This window comes from Castanea sativa, chromosome 8 (genome assembly GCF_040712315.1).
Source record: "Castanea sativa cultivar Marrone di Chiusa Pesio chromosome 8, ASM4071231v1".
NCBI lineage: Eukaryota > Viridiplantae > Streptophyta > Magnoliopsida > Fagales > Fagaceae > Castanea > Castanea sativa.
In genome coordinates this window covers 29,252,654-29,266,684 of record NC_134020.1, presented here as the reverse complement: position 1 = coordinate 29,266,684, position 14,031 = coordinate 29,252,654, and the positions used below count along the sequence as shown (strand labels likewise).

General features: G+C 37.4%; 1 pseudogene; it reads left to right on the top strand.

The window, feature by feature from the left end:
* The first annotated feature begins 5,104 nt into the window (after nt 1-5,104).
* LOC142606151 (tropinone reductase homolog At2g29170-like) lies at nt 5,105-13,684 on the top strand (annotated as a pseudogene).
* Nucleotides 13,685-14,031: the final 347 nt, after the last annotated feature.

Genomic DNA, 14,031 nt, shown 5'->3' with positions numbered 1-14,031 from the left:
GTTTGAGGCCTGGCGGTCTTTGAAGGGCCGCTGCCTTGAAAATGTGCCCAGGGCTATAAATAGCCCCAAGCGCCCCTCAGACCAAAAGAAGACGACTTCTGGGCTCCCTCCCCTCTACCTGAACAAATTCTGAGCTTTTTTTTCTCTCTTCCAAACACAAAAAACACATCAAAACTTCTTGATTTTTGCATTTTCACCAACAATAGAAGGTAGTGTTCTTGTACCCAATCTTCTCCTCCTTGGTTCTACATCTTGGATTTGGGTTTAGGGGTGTGGATGTAGCTTTTTAGCTATCATCCACACCCCTAACCTTTAAATCTTTTTCCTAGCATGTTCTTGCTCGTGTTTTCTTGAATAAATGTTCTATTGCTTTATTTGACATGTTTCTTGCTTAATTTTTGTACCCAATCTTCTCCTCCTTGCTTCTACATCTTGGATTTGGGTTTACGGGTGTGGATGTAGCTTTTTAGCTATCATCCACACCCCTAACCTTTAAATCTTTTTCCTAGCATGTTCTTGCTCTTTTTTTCTTGAATAATATGTTTTATTGCTTTCTTTGACATGTTTCTTGCTTTATCTTGTTTGTAACATGTTTTTATCTTAGATCCATGCCCTTCTATGCTTGTTCACATGTTATTTGTCCCGATCTATGTGGTATATTTTTTGTGCTATATGTTGTGCCTAGATCTATCTTTTCCATGTGTTGTTTGGCTAGATCCATGTTCTTTCTATGCTTGTTTGCATGCTAGTTGTCTCGATCTACATGTTTATGCTTTATGCCATGTTTTCCCATCCTTTGTTCATCTCTTTGTTCTATGTTGATGTTAGGGTTACATGCTCACATGCATGTATGACGTTTGGCTATGCCTTGCTTGGATCTATGTGTTTATGCCTATGTTTCTACGTTCTGTGGTTAGATCCATGTCTTCACATGCGTATATGTCTTGATCTATGTGTTCACATGCTTGTATGCTTGGAGGTGTTCTTCCATGCTTTTATGCTCACATCCATATGTTTAGATGTATATTCACATGTTTGCATGTGATTTTCTATGCCTATATGTGTAGATCGGTGTTCGCATGCTTAGATCGCTATTCTGAACATGCTTTATGCCATCATCTATGTGCTTCTGCGCTTCATGCCATAGTTATGTGCTTAGGCCTAGACCTTGTTTGTCATGCCATGTGCTACTGTAGCCATTTTCTTCATTTTGTCGTATTTTCTTGCATTTTGACCATTTGGTAGGAATGTAGGATTTAGATCTTGACCCTATGGTCTTGGTCCTTGTCCATACACCTTAGCCCATATCAAAGGGTTTGGATCATCCCATTTGCATTTTTATGCTTGCTTGCTTTTATGCTTTATGCTTGTGTTAGCCTCTCTAGTTCCAAGCTTTGCCATACTTGACGCCCATTAGGCCTTATTTGGATGTAACCACTTGGGATGCATCTCCAGATGCTGGGTTGCTTCGTGCATACCTTTCCCATTTTCCGCTCCATGCGATGATGTACTTGCCATGCTTGTTTGCGCCACCCATTGGCTTTCTTTGCATCTTCACACACTTGCTTACATGTCCATGCATGAGTCTCTCTTGTTTGTGTGTCGTCCATACTTCAATACAATGAAGCTATGGACATCCGATCTAGACCTACATATGTCCCCCATGGACACCATCTTTTGTATGGCTTTTGCTTGTTTGTCTTCTTTCTTGTTTGTTTGTTTGCTTGCTTGCTTTCTCGCTTTCTTGCTTGTCTTTTTACATTTGCCTGTCATGTCTCCCACCACATGCTATGCTTACTATGTCTATCATGCTTATCGCTTTGTGCCTCTCTTGTATGCTCGTTGCATCTTCCCCTTCCATTGCTTGTCTACTGGTTTCTTATCTTTGCCTTTGCATGGATGCACATGGAGCGAGGACACTTGGAGCTATGGCATAGCCTCCCAGGCGCAAGCAAAAAGGGCGTGGAGTCAAGCATGTAGATTTGAGCCAAGCGGCTATGTTCAGTAGGTTTAGGGGCCTAGTTCATCCCTTTTGGTTATGTACTCTTTTAAACCCCCTTTCCTTCCTCCTCCCTTTCTCTTTTAGATGGTTTGTATTAGGTATATCATGCCGTGTACCATTTGTCCTCATCTCTAGAGTATGACAACCCTTGTTTATTTTCCTGTACTTATATTTTGGGCCATGCTCTTAGGATGTAGGCATTTATTTTCCTACTGTATGTACTTATATTGTGCATGATGTATGTATGTATATATATATATATATATATATATATATACACCTACTAGCCCCCTTTCAGTGTGATTGTCACCGTCCATGTCACCTAAGGCATGTAATGCCTAATTTCTGTAGTGAAAGCAAGGTGACTTTTCGACGTGGAAATCTGGTATTTCACCTGAATGCCTTTGGAAGGCATAGATTGGGACCACACCCATTCAAAAGCCAAACCTCAAAGCCCCTATGCATGCAAAGCCCCGAAAGCCAATGCCAAAATCATGTTCTTTTACTGCCAATCTCCAAAAATTAAGGTTATATCAAAACAAAGGACCATCCTTGGATAGGCGTTGTGGGGTGCCTAACACCTTCACCACACGTAACCAAGCTTTCGGACTCAAGAATCAAGATTTTTTTCCATCCACATTAGATTAGGAAAAATGACCTTTTTCTTAGCCTAGGAATGGTAATAAAATCAACTAGAAACAGATGACCAATCACACCTTAGAAAAACCCACTAATTGGTTGCGACTTTACTCACCTTTGGTAATACCTCAAAATTTGGCCTAGATTCCCGCCATAAATGCCAAAGGTAGACCTACCTTCCTCCACCGAGAGAGAGAGCACCCGAAGCTCTGCGCAAAGACACACAACCATCATAAAAAAAGGGCCTTCCAATGGGTCCTCGAACGCGCGGGAGCGTCATTACAATGGGTGGTTAGACGAAGGCATAGCGGCTGCGGTTTTTGGGCTGCCGACTCGAGGCCGGGCGTTGACAACGTGTCAACCCTGCACGTCTTTTATCCTCCATGGGAATCTCGCACTTGATCATTGTCTAGCACCATTGCCAGTAATACTTCTTTGTTGAGTCTTTTCCAAGATCGTTTGCGTGGGCTTTATGAGCTTGCTTGTTGCAATATATCGTCCTTGCTCCGACTGCAAAAGGGACTTGCCCTGTTCTATTCACAAAAGGGCATCAAGTACATATAATCCGTTCCCGCTCCAACTACGAAAGGAACCTCGATAACCTTGCCACATTTTCCGTACACCACTGTGGGCTCTAATACCACTTGTTGGGGAGATAAACACCTTGGAAAGACTCATTGAGTAATTAATATAACATATAGAGACACACTTCAACCTAAAAGGCCTAAGCCTTAATGGGTATGTGCTCAATTATGTTATATTAACTACTCATTCTTTTCATCATTATTCAATGTGGGACTTTACTCACACGTGTAACACAACAAGATTTATTACAAAATATTTGAAAATATACTTTCTTCTTGAGTGTTAAAATTTAGGCTAACAAAACTTTTGAAACAATAAATCTCATCACTTAGCACATTTAGCAATTATAACGTAGGGGGGTGCAGGGGGGATGGACCCATTTTCCTTTACAGGTCCCCCATTAGCAGACCTTGATGGACTATTTTGCTTATTAGGCCTGACATGTTTCCCAGCCCGAGTTCCCTCCTTGGAACCCCTAGGATATTCATTTGGATTGAGCCATTTTAAAGACTAAGTCAAAGGTCCATGAGAGCCTTTAGATAATGGGTCCCTCGATCTAGGTTGTTAGGGTCATATTTTTCATGTGTTGACATATCCTTTGACAAAATACACTTTACTTATAATTGGGTAGCTCTAAGTGGATTCTAGAATAACATGAAGTATGCTTAGTAAACAAAACAAGTGGTATTATTAAAGATATGAAAACTGCACCACGAAACAAGTGAAAAAAGCTGAAAAAGTGAACCTCGACACTAGTCTCAATACTAGCATCTATCGAGAATAAATGAAGTACCTTGATATTAGTCTCGACTCCTCTTGATTTATTGAGTTTTGTAGATCTAGAATTCTTAGAACTATTTTTTGGCCCATGATAACTTGGATTACTAGGGTTTCCTTCACTAAACTTGTAGGGGATATAAAAGTTTTACTTTAAAGTCATCACAAGACACAAAGACTTAGTTAGAGAAGCTACTACGTTCTTATGTGCCTTAGGTTTTTGTAACCAAGTGCTTCCAGATCTTTAAGGTGTATTAAAGTTAAAAACTTTGTATCCAACAACAAACATCAGTTTCTGGGAAGTTACTCATGTACTGGGATTGGAGGGAAGAAGTCTTTACAAGATCAAGTCCAATTGGAGATTGGAGGGAAGGTTTAACTATATGTTGGTACTTTGGGATAGTCTAGGGTAGTGGTAAGATTTCTTATACTTCCAATTGCTTAATTATTGATTAGTGATTCTTAAGAGTGATGACCTAAAAATCACCCAGTTGGGTTTTTGCCTTATGAGAGGTTTTTCCCATTTTTCAACAAATCACTGTGTCAAATTTAATTTCTAGCACACTTTAGTTTATTTGGTGATTTGTGTGTGCCTCCATGATTTGCATGTAATTTAACCTAATTAATCAACTTGGATAATTGAATCAATTAACTGAGGTTAATTTATAACCCAACATAGGTACTTAGTATTCGGAAATGATATATCACTATTTCCCGAGGAGAGAACCAACTGATCAAGAAAAGATAACTTTAGAGGGAACGGATCTATCGCCTCCACAGTATTGCTACCACTTATAACAACAACTCAACATTGAATGTTGAGTGACCTATTTGAATAGAAATGGGGATAGATTCTAGCCTATACGCTCTTAGCTGGCCTAGTGATAACATGTATGATTTGTCAAGAGCTCACTAAGTCACTATCATTATTTTCCGTTCTCATGGGAGCGAGACAATTACGCTTACAAATGCCTCCATTTCTCATCGGACAAAACTTAGGTATAGTACCTTAGGTGTTGTTCCTTAGGTTTCTCTTTTAAGATTCAGCCATGTTGCTACTTAATTAAAAAATACACTTCCTGTCCATGAGAAAAAATCCACATGGCAGAATCTTAAAAGGGGAACCTAAGGAACAGTACCTAAGTACTGTACCTAAATCTTGCTCTTTCTCATCCCAGGAGAGGAGGTAGAAAGCATAAGAAAAGGACAAAGTCATTAGTCCCTATCTGATAAGAGAGTTTATGTATTGATTTTCAAATTGAGGTGATTACTATGGTTTAAAAACTGTTGTAAAAATTAAGTGTTTAAAGTACTCATAATGCAAAAAATGTGTTTGGTACTATATTTTTAAAAACATATTTTCATAAGTGAAAAAACAAAATTGAGTGTTTGGTATGACTATGTTCTTTTTTATTTAAAAAATGTGTGTTTTATGTGTTGTTAACATCATATAGGTCCTAGGGTTTTCAAAATAATTATAACAATATTACTTAAAATTGTAACTTGAAAACTGGAAACTCCTCTTGAGGTGTTTTTAAAATGTGGTATTTAAACACTCTAAATTGGAAACTGTGATTAAAACACTCTTTGTTAAACTTTGCTATCAAACACATTTTTTTGGGGCTTACTGTTTTCATTGTTTGTTTGAACTCTCTGACCGAGCTGACCTTAATCTGTTTGGGCTTAGGGGCACATTAGGTATAATCAGGAACACTCTTTGTTAAACTTTGCTACCAAGCATATATTTTTTTGGGGGGCTTACTTTTTTAGTGTTTGTTTGAACTCTCTGACTAAGGGTGAATTTGGTTGGACTTTTTAAAAAAGTGCATAATGAAAAAGTGGAGTTTTCAAAAAGTGCATAATGAAAAAGTGTTTTTTCAAAAAGCTGAGTGTTTAGTAAAAGTTGTTAAAAAGTGCTTTTTGAAAAAACTGAGTGTTTGGCTAGCATTTATAAAAGTTGCAGTTTGAGGAATAAATTACCAAAAATGACAATGTATATATAAGAGAGTTTATTTCATACTTAAATCAATATTGTGAAATTATTTTTTTCTCACCAATATTAGCTAATAATAACCTACCACTTAAGATTTATTGTGAAAGTATTGTGATAATTTATACTGATTTTAATTTGAACGTACTATTACAATTATTTTTTTCTCTTTCTAAACAAATTATTTTTTTCTCACTAATATTAACTAATAATAACCTACCACTTAAGATTTATTGTAAAAATATTGTGAAAATATTGTAACAGTATTTTTCAATTTGAATTTCTTAATCTTTATTTGATGTTTCCCTTATTTTATTTTCTTTTTTTATCCATATTTCCTTCTTTTTTTTTTCCCTCTTTTTTTCTCCTCCACATGTCCCCTTAATTTTTTTTTTCTTTATATTCTTCTTTCCTCTTTTTCCTTGCCACTTCCTCCACACACGTGCCCTTCCTTTTTTTTTCTTTATTTCCTTATTTCGTCTTTTTCCCTTCCACTTCACACTCCACTTCAGAATGTTCCACACACCTCAAACCCCTCTTTCATCCCTCAAAGTCTCTGCATCTCTCTCTCTTTTTTTTTTTTTTTTTAACAGTTCGAAAGCTAATAATGATGATGAAGATGAAGATGATGATGATGAAGAAGTCTCTGCATCTCTTTTTTCGACTTTATTCTTTATTTCCTTATTTCGTCTTTCCTTCTTTATTCTTTTTTTTTTTCACACTCCAAAGAAGATGATGATGATGATGATGAAGAAGATGAAGATGATTGAAACATAAGGATTTTGGGTTTTTTTTTTTTTTCCCTGTGTATTTCGGGTTTGATTTTGAGTTGATTTTGTTTTGGGTTGATTTTGAGTTGGGTTAGGGATGGGTTTTCCAATGGGTTCTGAGTTAATTTTAAGTTGTTTTGTGTTGATCAGATTAGATAAATAAAATTTTTAAAAAAAATACAGGGGAAGAGATGAGAGGCGTGAGTGAGCTTGATGAGAGGCATTGAAGAAGACGAAGAAAGAAGAATGGACAAATTTATTGAATGGTAATTTGCTAATTGCCCAAGATTGTCCAACGGATACATTAGAACGCGCACGGGCTTTTGGCAAAATGAACCTCCAGAGCTCAATAATGGCTTGCGCGTTTTATGTTAAACCAAACGGGCTTTGGACTCCAACTTTCTTCAAAACGTGCGTTTTCAATTCTAAAAGCTGAAACAAATGGGCACTATGTCGGGCTTAAGCTGTTCGGGCTTAGGGGTACATTGGGTAGAATTAGGAACTAAGGGAAAGGAGGAATTATCCTGCTTTATGACCACCGTATCTTTGCTCGTTATCGGACCACCGACACTCGCTGAAGCATCGTGACCTTTTGAGAAAAACTTAGCTCCAATCAACTTCCGGTTACAATTTTGAACCGTGAATTTCTCTCCGATCAACTTCCGGCTGCGTCGCCTTGTTTGCAATTCTTCATCCGGTGCAGAAAAGTTCTTGCTCGGTCTCGTTGCCGGTGATTTGATTGATGGGACTATTGATATCTAGAACCCTCTCGCTCTAATCCGGTAATTTTTGGTCTGGTTTGGTGAATTGTGTGAATTGAATTGAGCTGAGCTGGTTGCTTTGTTTGGGAATTTGTGAAATTTTCTCAACAAACAAACAAAGATTATTTATATAATTGGTTTGTAATTTTGTTAATTTAGAAAGGATAAATTGGAGAATTCATTTGGTCAATAATTTATTTACTCTACTCTCCCTCCAAATCTCTCCAATTTGGATGAATTAAAAATGAGGGGTTAGAGGTAGTTGAAACCCCTCCAAATCCCTCTCCCTCTTTCCTTAAAAAACTTCCAAACAAGGTAATTGAATTACTCTCCCTCCCTTTACTCTACTCCCCCTCCCTTTTTTAACTTCCAAACAGCCCATAAAGTCTTAATAGGCCTTATCATCAATTGACCATTGGTGTTGGACCTGTTGGTGTTGATCTACTTCAGTCAATATAAATATAACCCATTCGGAGAAGTGGAAAACACAACTAGTTACATAGCAAACATTGTAGCGACAAAGAGAGATAAATGGCAGGACAAGAATTGGGTACCAGAGAAAGCAGGTGGTCTCTTCAACGAATGACCGCTCTTGTTACCGGTGGAACCAAAGGAATCGGGTTCTTTCTCTGCCTATTACTTTTTTTTTTTCTCCTCCCTCTAAATTGCATTCTTATTGAATATTTTTAAACATAGATAAATGGTCACTTTAAAGTGACATTTATAGTAACAATTAAAAAAAAAAGTTGATGGGATAAAAAACCAAGAGAGGAAAAAGGCCACCTCATTATATTTGGTTTTGTAGCTCTAATTAAAGCCTGGTTGTTTATTTATTTATTTTTTGACATCAAAGATAGTGGCTTATGGCTATACTATCCATGGTGGATGGGGTTGTGCCCCTTCGTTATATCCAACCGGTTATTAGGAAGGATCTTTGTTATATTTTATCTCTACGGTATGACTTTGGCCCCAAAAATAATTATTTATTTTCTCGTGACAAAACAAAATGAAAATACTCTCTTGTTAGATCTACAACAAGGAAATCATTTAAAAGTTAAAACTCTACTCATGTTGTCGTAGTCATTCTCTGCTAGTAAATTTATATATAGAAAAAAAAAAAAAAAAAAAAAGCCCTTCGGTTTGGCCAATAATTTAACAACATAATAGCATTCAGTCCTATTTGTATCCAGAGTTTGTGTGTGTGTGGGGGGGGAGGGAGGGGGAGAACCTTGTATCCAATTTAATTCCTCTATTTTACACTTAAAAAGAAGTTTCTGTTTTAACTTTTGTTATGTGAAATTTTGCCATCAGAGTTATATCAACCCAAATCCATAAGTGGACTAAGAGCATCCACAGCAGTGGAGCTAAAAAATTAGCTTTTTAGCTTCACCAAAGGTTACTTTATCTATTTTACCTATACATATCTACACATATGCTACAGCAGTGGATCTATTTTAGCTTTCAATACAATAAAATAATATAAACATCACAATAAAATAATATAAACATCACAATAAAATAATATATCTCCTACAATAAAATAATATATCCTACAACTCAAAAAACATTCATACAACCAACCACAACCACCTTTACCATCAGCCACAGTCACAACCACCACCACCACCAGTCCACAGCAGCAAAAAAAAAAAAAAAAAAACCAACCGAAATCTCCAATCTTTTTCCTCAACCCAGACCAAACAAAATCACCAATTATAAACAAAATAAAAATCATCAATCATAGAGCTGGGCTTCGGTGAGGAGGACAATGTCGGCGTGGGTCTGATCGGCGGAAGAGAAGTGGATTGAGGCAGAGGTCTGATTGGCGGATTGGCGGTGAATCGGCGTTGGGTGAGCATTGAGAGTGAAGTTGATCGGCGTGGGTCTGATCGGCGGTGAGCTTGCATGGAGCTGAATCGGCATGGGTCTGATCGGCGGTGAGCTTGCGTGGAGCTGAATCGGCGTTGGTCTGATCGGCGGTGAGCTTGTGTGGAGCTGAATCGGCATGGGTCTGATCGGCGGTGAGCTTGCGTGGAGCTGAATCGGCGTGGGTCTGATCGGCGTCGGCGTGGGTCTCAGCTGACGTTGAAGGCGGCGTCGGCGGCGGTGAGCTTCAGAGTGTGATTGTGAAATGGAAATGGAGAGGAGAGAGTGAAATGAAAATGGAGAGGAGAGAGTAGCTTCAGAGAGTGATCTATCATTTTTAAATCATGCCCGAATAAATTTTTTTTTTTTTTTTTATAACTTTCAGCTACAGTGCTCATGTATTGATACATGAGCACTGTAGCGCAAAGCTAAATTTTTTTAGCTTTGCCTCCACTGCTGCAGGTGGGTTTTTGGGGTTTGAGTGGAGCTAAAATAGCAATATAGCTATTTAGCTCCACTGCTGTGGATGCTCTAAGGCCAATTGTACTATTACTTTTTTTTGGGGGGGTGGGGGAGGGTAAAGTGTTACAATTGTATATGTTGTATTAGTAGTCCCTAGATTTAGTGATACTTGCTTTATGACTCCAATCCTTTTATATATATTGCACACTTCGTATATATCTCCTATGAATTCATATTTTCAAAACACATTTTCAATTAAAATAATGAAATTGTGAAATTATGTTTTGAAAATATAATTTAACAATATTAACTAAAATTGTATTTTCAAAAAAAAAAAAGCTTATATGGCAGAATGTGTATGGTGAATATGCAATAACTAGTGTGTGATAATCATTACCTTATATATATTCTTGTGTACAGTTTAATCCCTAAATAATTTAGCAAAAATAAAATAAAAAATCTCTCAATACTGTTAGAGATATATTAGACATATTAGTCTATTGTAATAGGCCTAAGCTCACTCTTACTTGTACTAGTAGTCTAGGGTTTAGTCGTCTATATATACTCATGTTAGGGTTCATTATAACACATGTTATTGTACTACACTCTTGTACAATAAAGATATAGCCCTTAAGGGATTCCTTTGTGGATGTAGGCCGACAAGGCTGAACCACGTAATTCTTGTGTTTTAGTGTTCCTATTATATGCTTCCACTTCCGCATCCACTCTAGCATATATAACATGGTATAACATATTGCGTTGTTAATAATATTATTTAACATGGTATCAGAGCCAAACTTCGTTCTTGGCATCAAACAAACATCTCTAGCAAGCAAAGAAGATTCTCACGGCACATAACCATCAGAAGTCACACATGCTTGTCTACTGGATCTAGACTCCACGGCATCTTGCAGCCGCCATGGCTTACTGCTGTGTCCAGATCCTCAACCCAAGCAATCTGTGCTTCTTCCTATCAGATCTGTGCACATCAAGCCTTCGCCTATCGAAATAGACCACACAGATGTGCTCCTCGACCTCCCATGAGGAAAACCCAGAAACCAGATCAACCAAAACCTAGCCACGCGCCTTCACGTGCCGAAGTTAGCTCCGGAGAATCTCCCACACGCCACATCGAAATTCTCACTAGTAGATCTTCCACAGTGACACGCGCTGCCCTGTAGGCCTCCTCGTCCACTGATATACAGAACCTGAGATTCCGGCCCTCGTTTGACCTTACACGCGCCTCCCTAGCTTCTGGCTCCTCCTCCACGCGCCGATAAAAATAGCATGCTCCTGCCACACGCCGAAAACTGCTACTGATGTCATCTGACGTCACCAGATGACGTCATCTATCCACGTCATCAGCCACGCAAGCACGCCACGTCAACTCAATCCCTAACTACGTCATCAGCCACGCAGTTCACCACGTTAACAGTGTTGCCTCGTCAGCACCACGTCACCTAGCTGACCATTGATCCGGACCGACCTGACCCAGACCACCTGAATCTGACCCGTGGCACTAATCTGTTGACTTTGACCATAGTTGACTTTGACTTTTGCATTGACCGTTGACCAAAAGTCAAAATTTCCGAAAGGGTCTGTCTTGCTCAATTTTTGGCGTAGATTCCAATTTTGGACTCTGTTTCTTCATTTGAAACTCCAAAATTGGTCAATTGGAATATTCTTCATTGTGGTTTCTTAAAAGGCTTTCTTCAAAGGCATTCTTCAAAGGATCTTCTCATGCTTATCCAACCTCAAGCCTTCATCGAGCTTCTGCCTTGAGTTTGAGGAAGGGTGTTAGAGATATATGAGACATATTAGCCCATTGTAATAGGCTCAAGCCCACTCCTACTTGTACTAGTAGTCTAGGGTTTAGTCGCTTATATATACTCATGTTAGGGTACATTGTAACACATGTTATTGTACTACACTCTTATACAATAAAGATGTAGCCCTTAAGGGATTCCTCCCTAGATGTAGGCCGATAAGGTTGAACCATGTAATTCTCGTGTTTTAGTGTTCCTATTCTATGCTTCCACTTCCGCATCCACTCTAGCATATACAATATGGTATAACACATTGCATTGCTACTAATAATGTTATTTAACAAATACAATAGAATGCACATTATTCAGTTTTTTTAGTCTCTAAGTTTTTTATCTACTATTATTTACTAGTGCTATGTCTTGCAACCAGGTATGCTATTGTCGAGGAATTGGCAAGTTTTGGGGCTACCGTACATACATGCTCTCGAAATGAGACCCAACTCAATGAATGTTTACTTGAGTGGAAGAACAAGGGATTTTGAGTCACTAGTTTAGTCAGCAACGTAGTATCTCGAACCTAATGAGAGGAGCTAATGAGCACAGTCTCCTCTATCTTCAATGGCAATCTCAACGTCCTTGTAATTTTAAGTCCTTAATTTATTTCTTGTACATTGCATGGCATTTTAAAGCATATATCCTGCATTCTTTTCTGTATTACAATCTTTGACTTACAACAATTAACTTAAAAAAGAATTTTCATTTGAAGATCCATCTTGAAATTAGCAGTGGTTCTTGGAATTTTTTACTAGCTTATTAAAAAGCTTAAATCATACAAAATTTAATAAAAAAACTTTATATATTGACAAAAACACAAATATGTAAAGTTTTACAATTTACTTTTACGAATTTTCTTAATTTAAAATCGTTATATGATAGTTTCATTATTAATGTTGCAAGCTACCCCTCTTTCAAAATTTTAGTTCAACAAATTTTTCTTGGGATTTTTCTTTTTGTTTGTAAGAGCCTAATATATTTTTAAAGGGACTAAAGTTTAAGGACAAAGTTTTGTTATAAACGTAGTTGTCGACTGTATTTTTGAAATCTAATTGTTAAATTGTATTTTCTTTGTGTTCTTAAAACATGTGTCAAATTTTATTCCAAAAATTTTTTATTTATTATTCAATCTATAAACTTATTTTTCATGTATAATTTTAGACTATACAAAAACTCAAAATTAAAATATTTGATTAATGAAATAGCTATTGATCTTTAATTTTCTTGAAATTTTACAAATATGGAGATATAAGAAAAAAAATGTAATCTAATTGTGAATTTGGCAAATTTCACATCCAATAAGAAAAAATAATGGGGGGGGAGGGGGGGGAGTTATATTGAATCCCAAAGATCTCTGCATTTCCTCTTGAATCACCATTGAGAAAGCCTTATCAATTGAAGGAATAGGGTCCATCATGAGAATCAGAGTTCTCACTTGTGAATGGGAATCATTAAGTTCATTAAGAAATAGCATTAGTGAATCTTGATGCTAAAAATTAGTGATCTTATCATTCACACCACAAGTGCATTTTCCATAGGTGCAACATGGTAAAGGCCTAAAATTTAGCAATTGATCCCATGAAGCTTGAAGACCTGTGAAAAATGTCGTCACTGTTGAATCTCCTTACATCACAGTGGAAATTTGCTTTTGAAGCTGTGAAAGTCTTGGTCCATTAGCTTGAGAAAAATGATTCTTGAGTGCATTCCACACCTCAAATGCTGTCTCTGTAAATCACACTAGCAGTGATGTGAGGTGAAGCGGAATTCAAAATCCGAGAGGAAATCATTGAATTGCATTTCAACCAGGCTTGCTTCTCAAGTGGAGTGACTGCCATTGAAGCATTGATGCTTTCATTAACAAATCCGAGCTTGCTCTTTGTGTCCAAGGCCATTCTCATAGCCCTAGCCCAAGTAGGGTAATTATCCCTAGTCAAAGGCTGAGAAACCAAATTCGCACTAGGTGTTTCACCGTGACGCAGAAAAAATGGACTTTGAGGATCTTCCATTGGTGAAAGCTTGTGCTGAAGAGCAGAGGAGGTTGATTTAGTGTTGGATGCCATTGAAAGAAGCTCGAGCTCTAATACAATGTAAGATTTGTAAACGTGAGAGGAAAGCTTGAAAGCTAGAGAGAAAACTAGAGAGAGATGGAGAAACTTCTAGATTGTATTGAATTGATTAAGACTGTACAAGATCCTATATCTATATATCAGTAACAGAAAGAGAAAAATTAACTACCAAAATATCAGGGTGTTAGTTACTGCACGTGTCACATACATGGGTGTTATTTACAACAAACAAATAATAACTTATCTAAACTGCTTGTAGTTTAACTATCTTCTCTATCGTTTAACTTGCTACT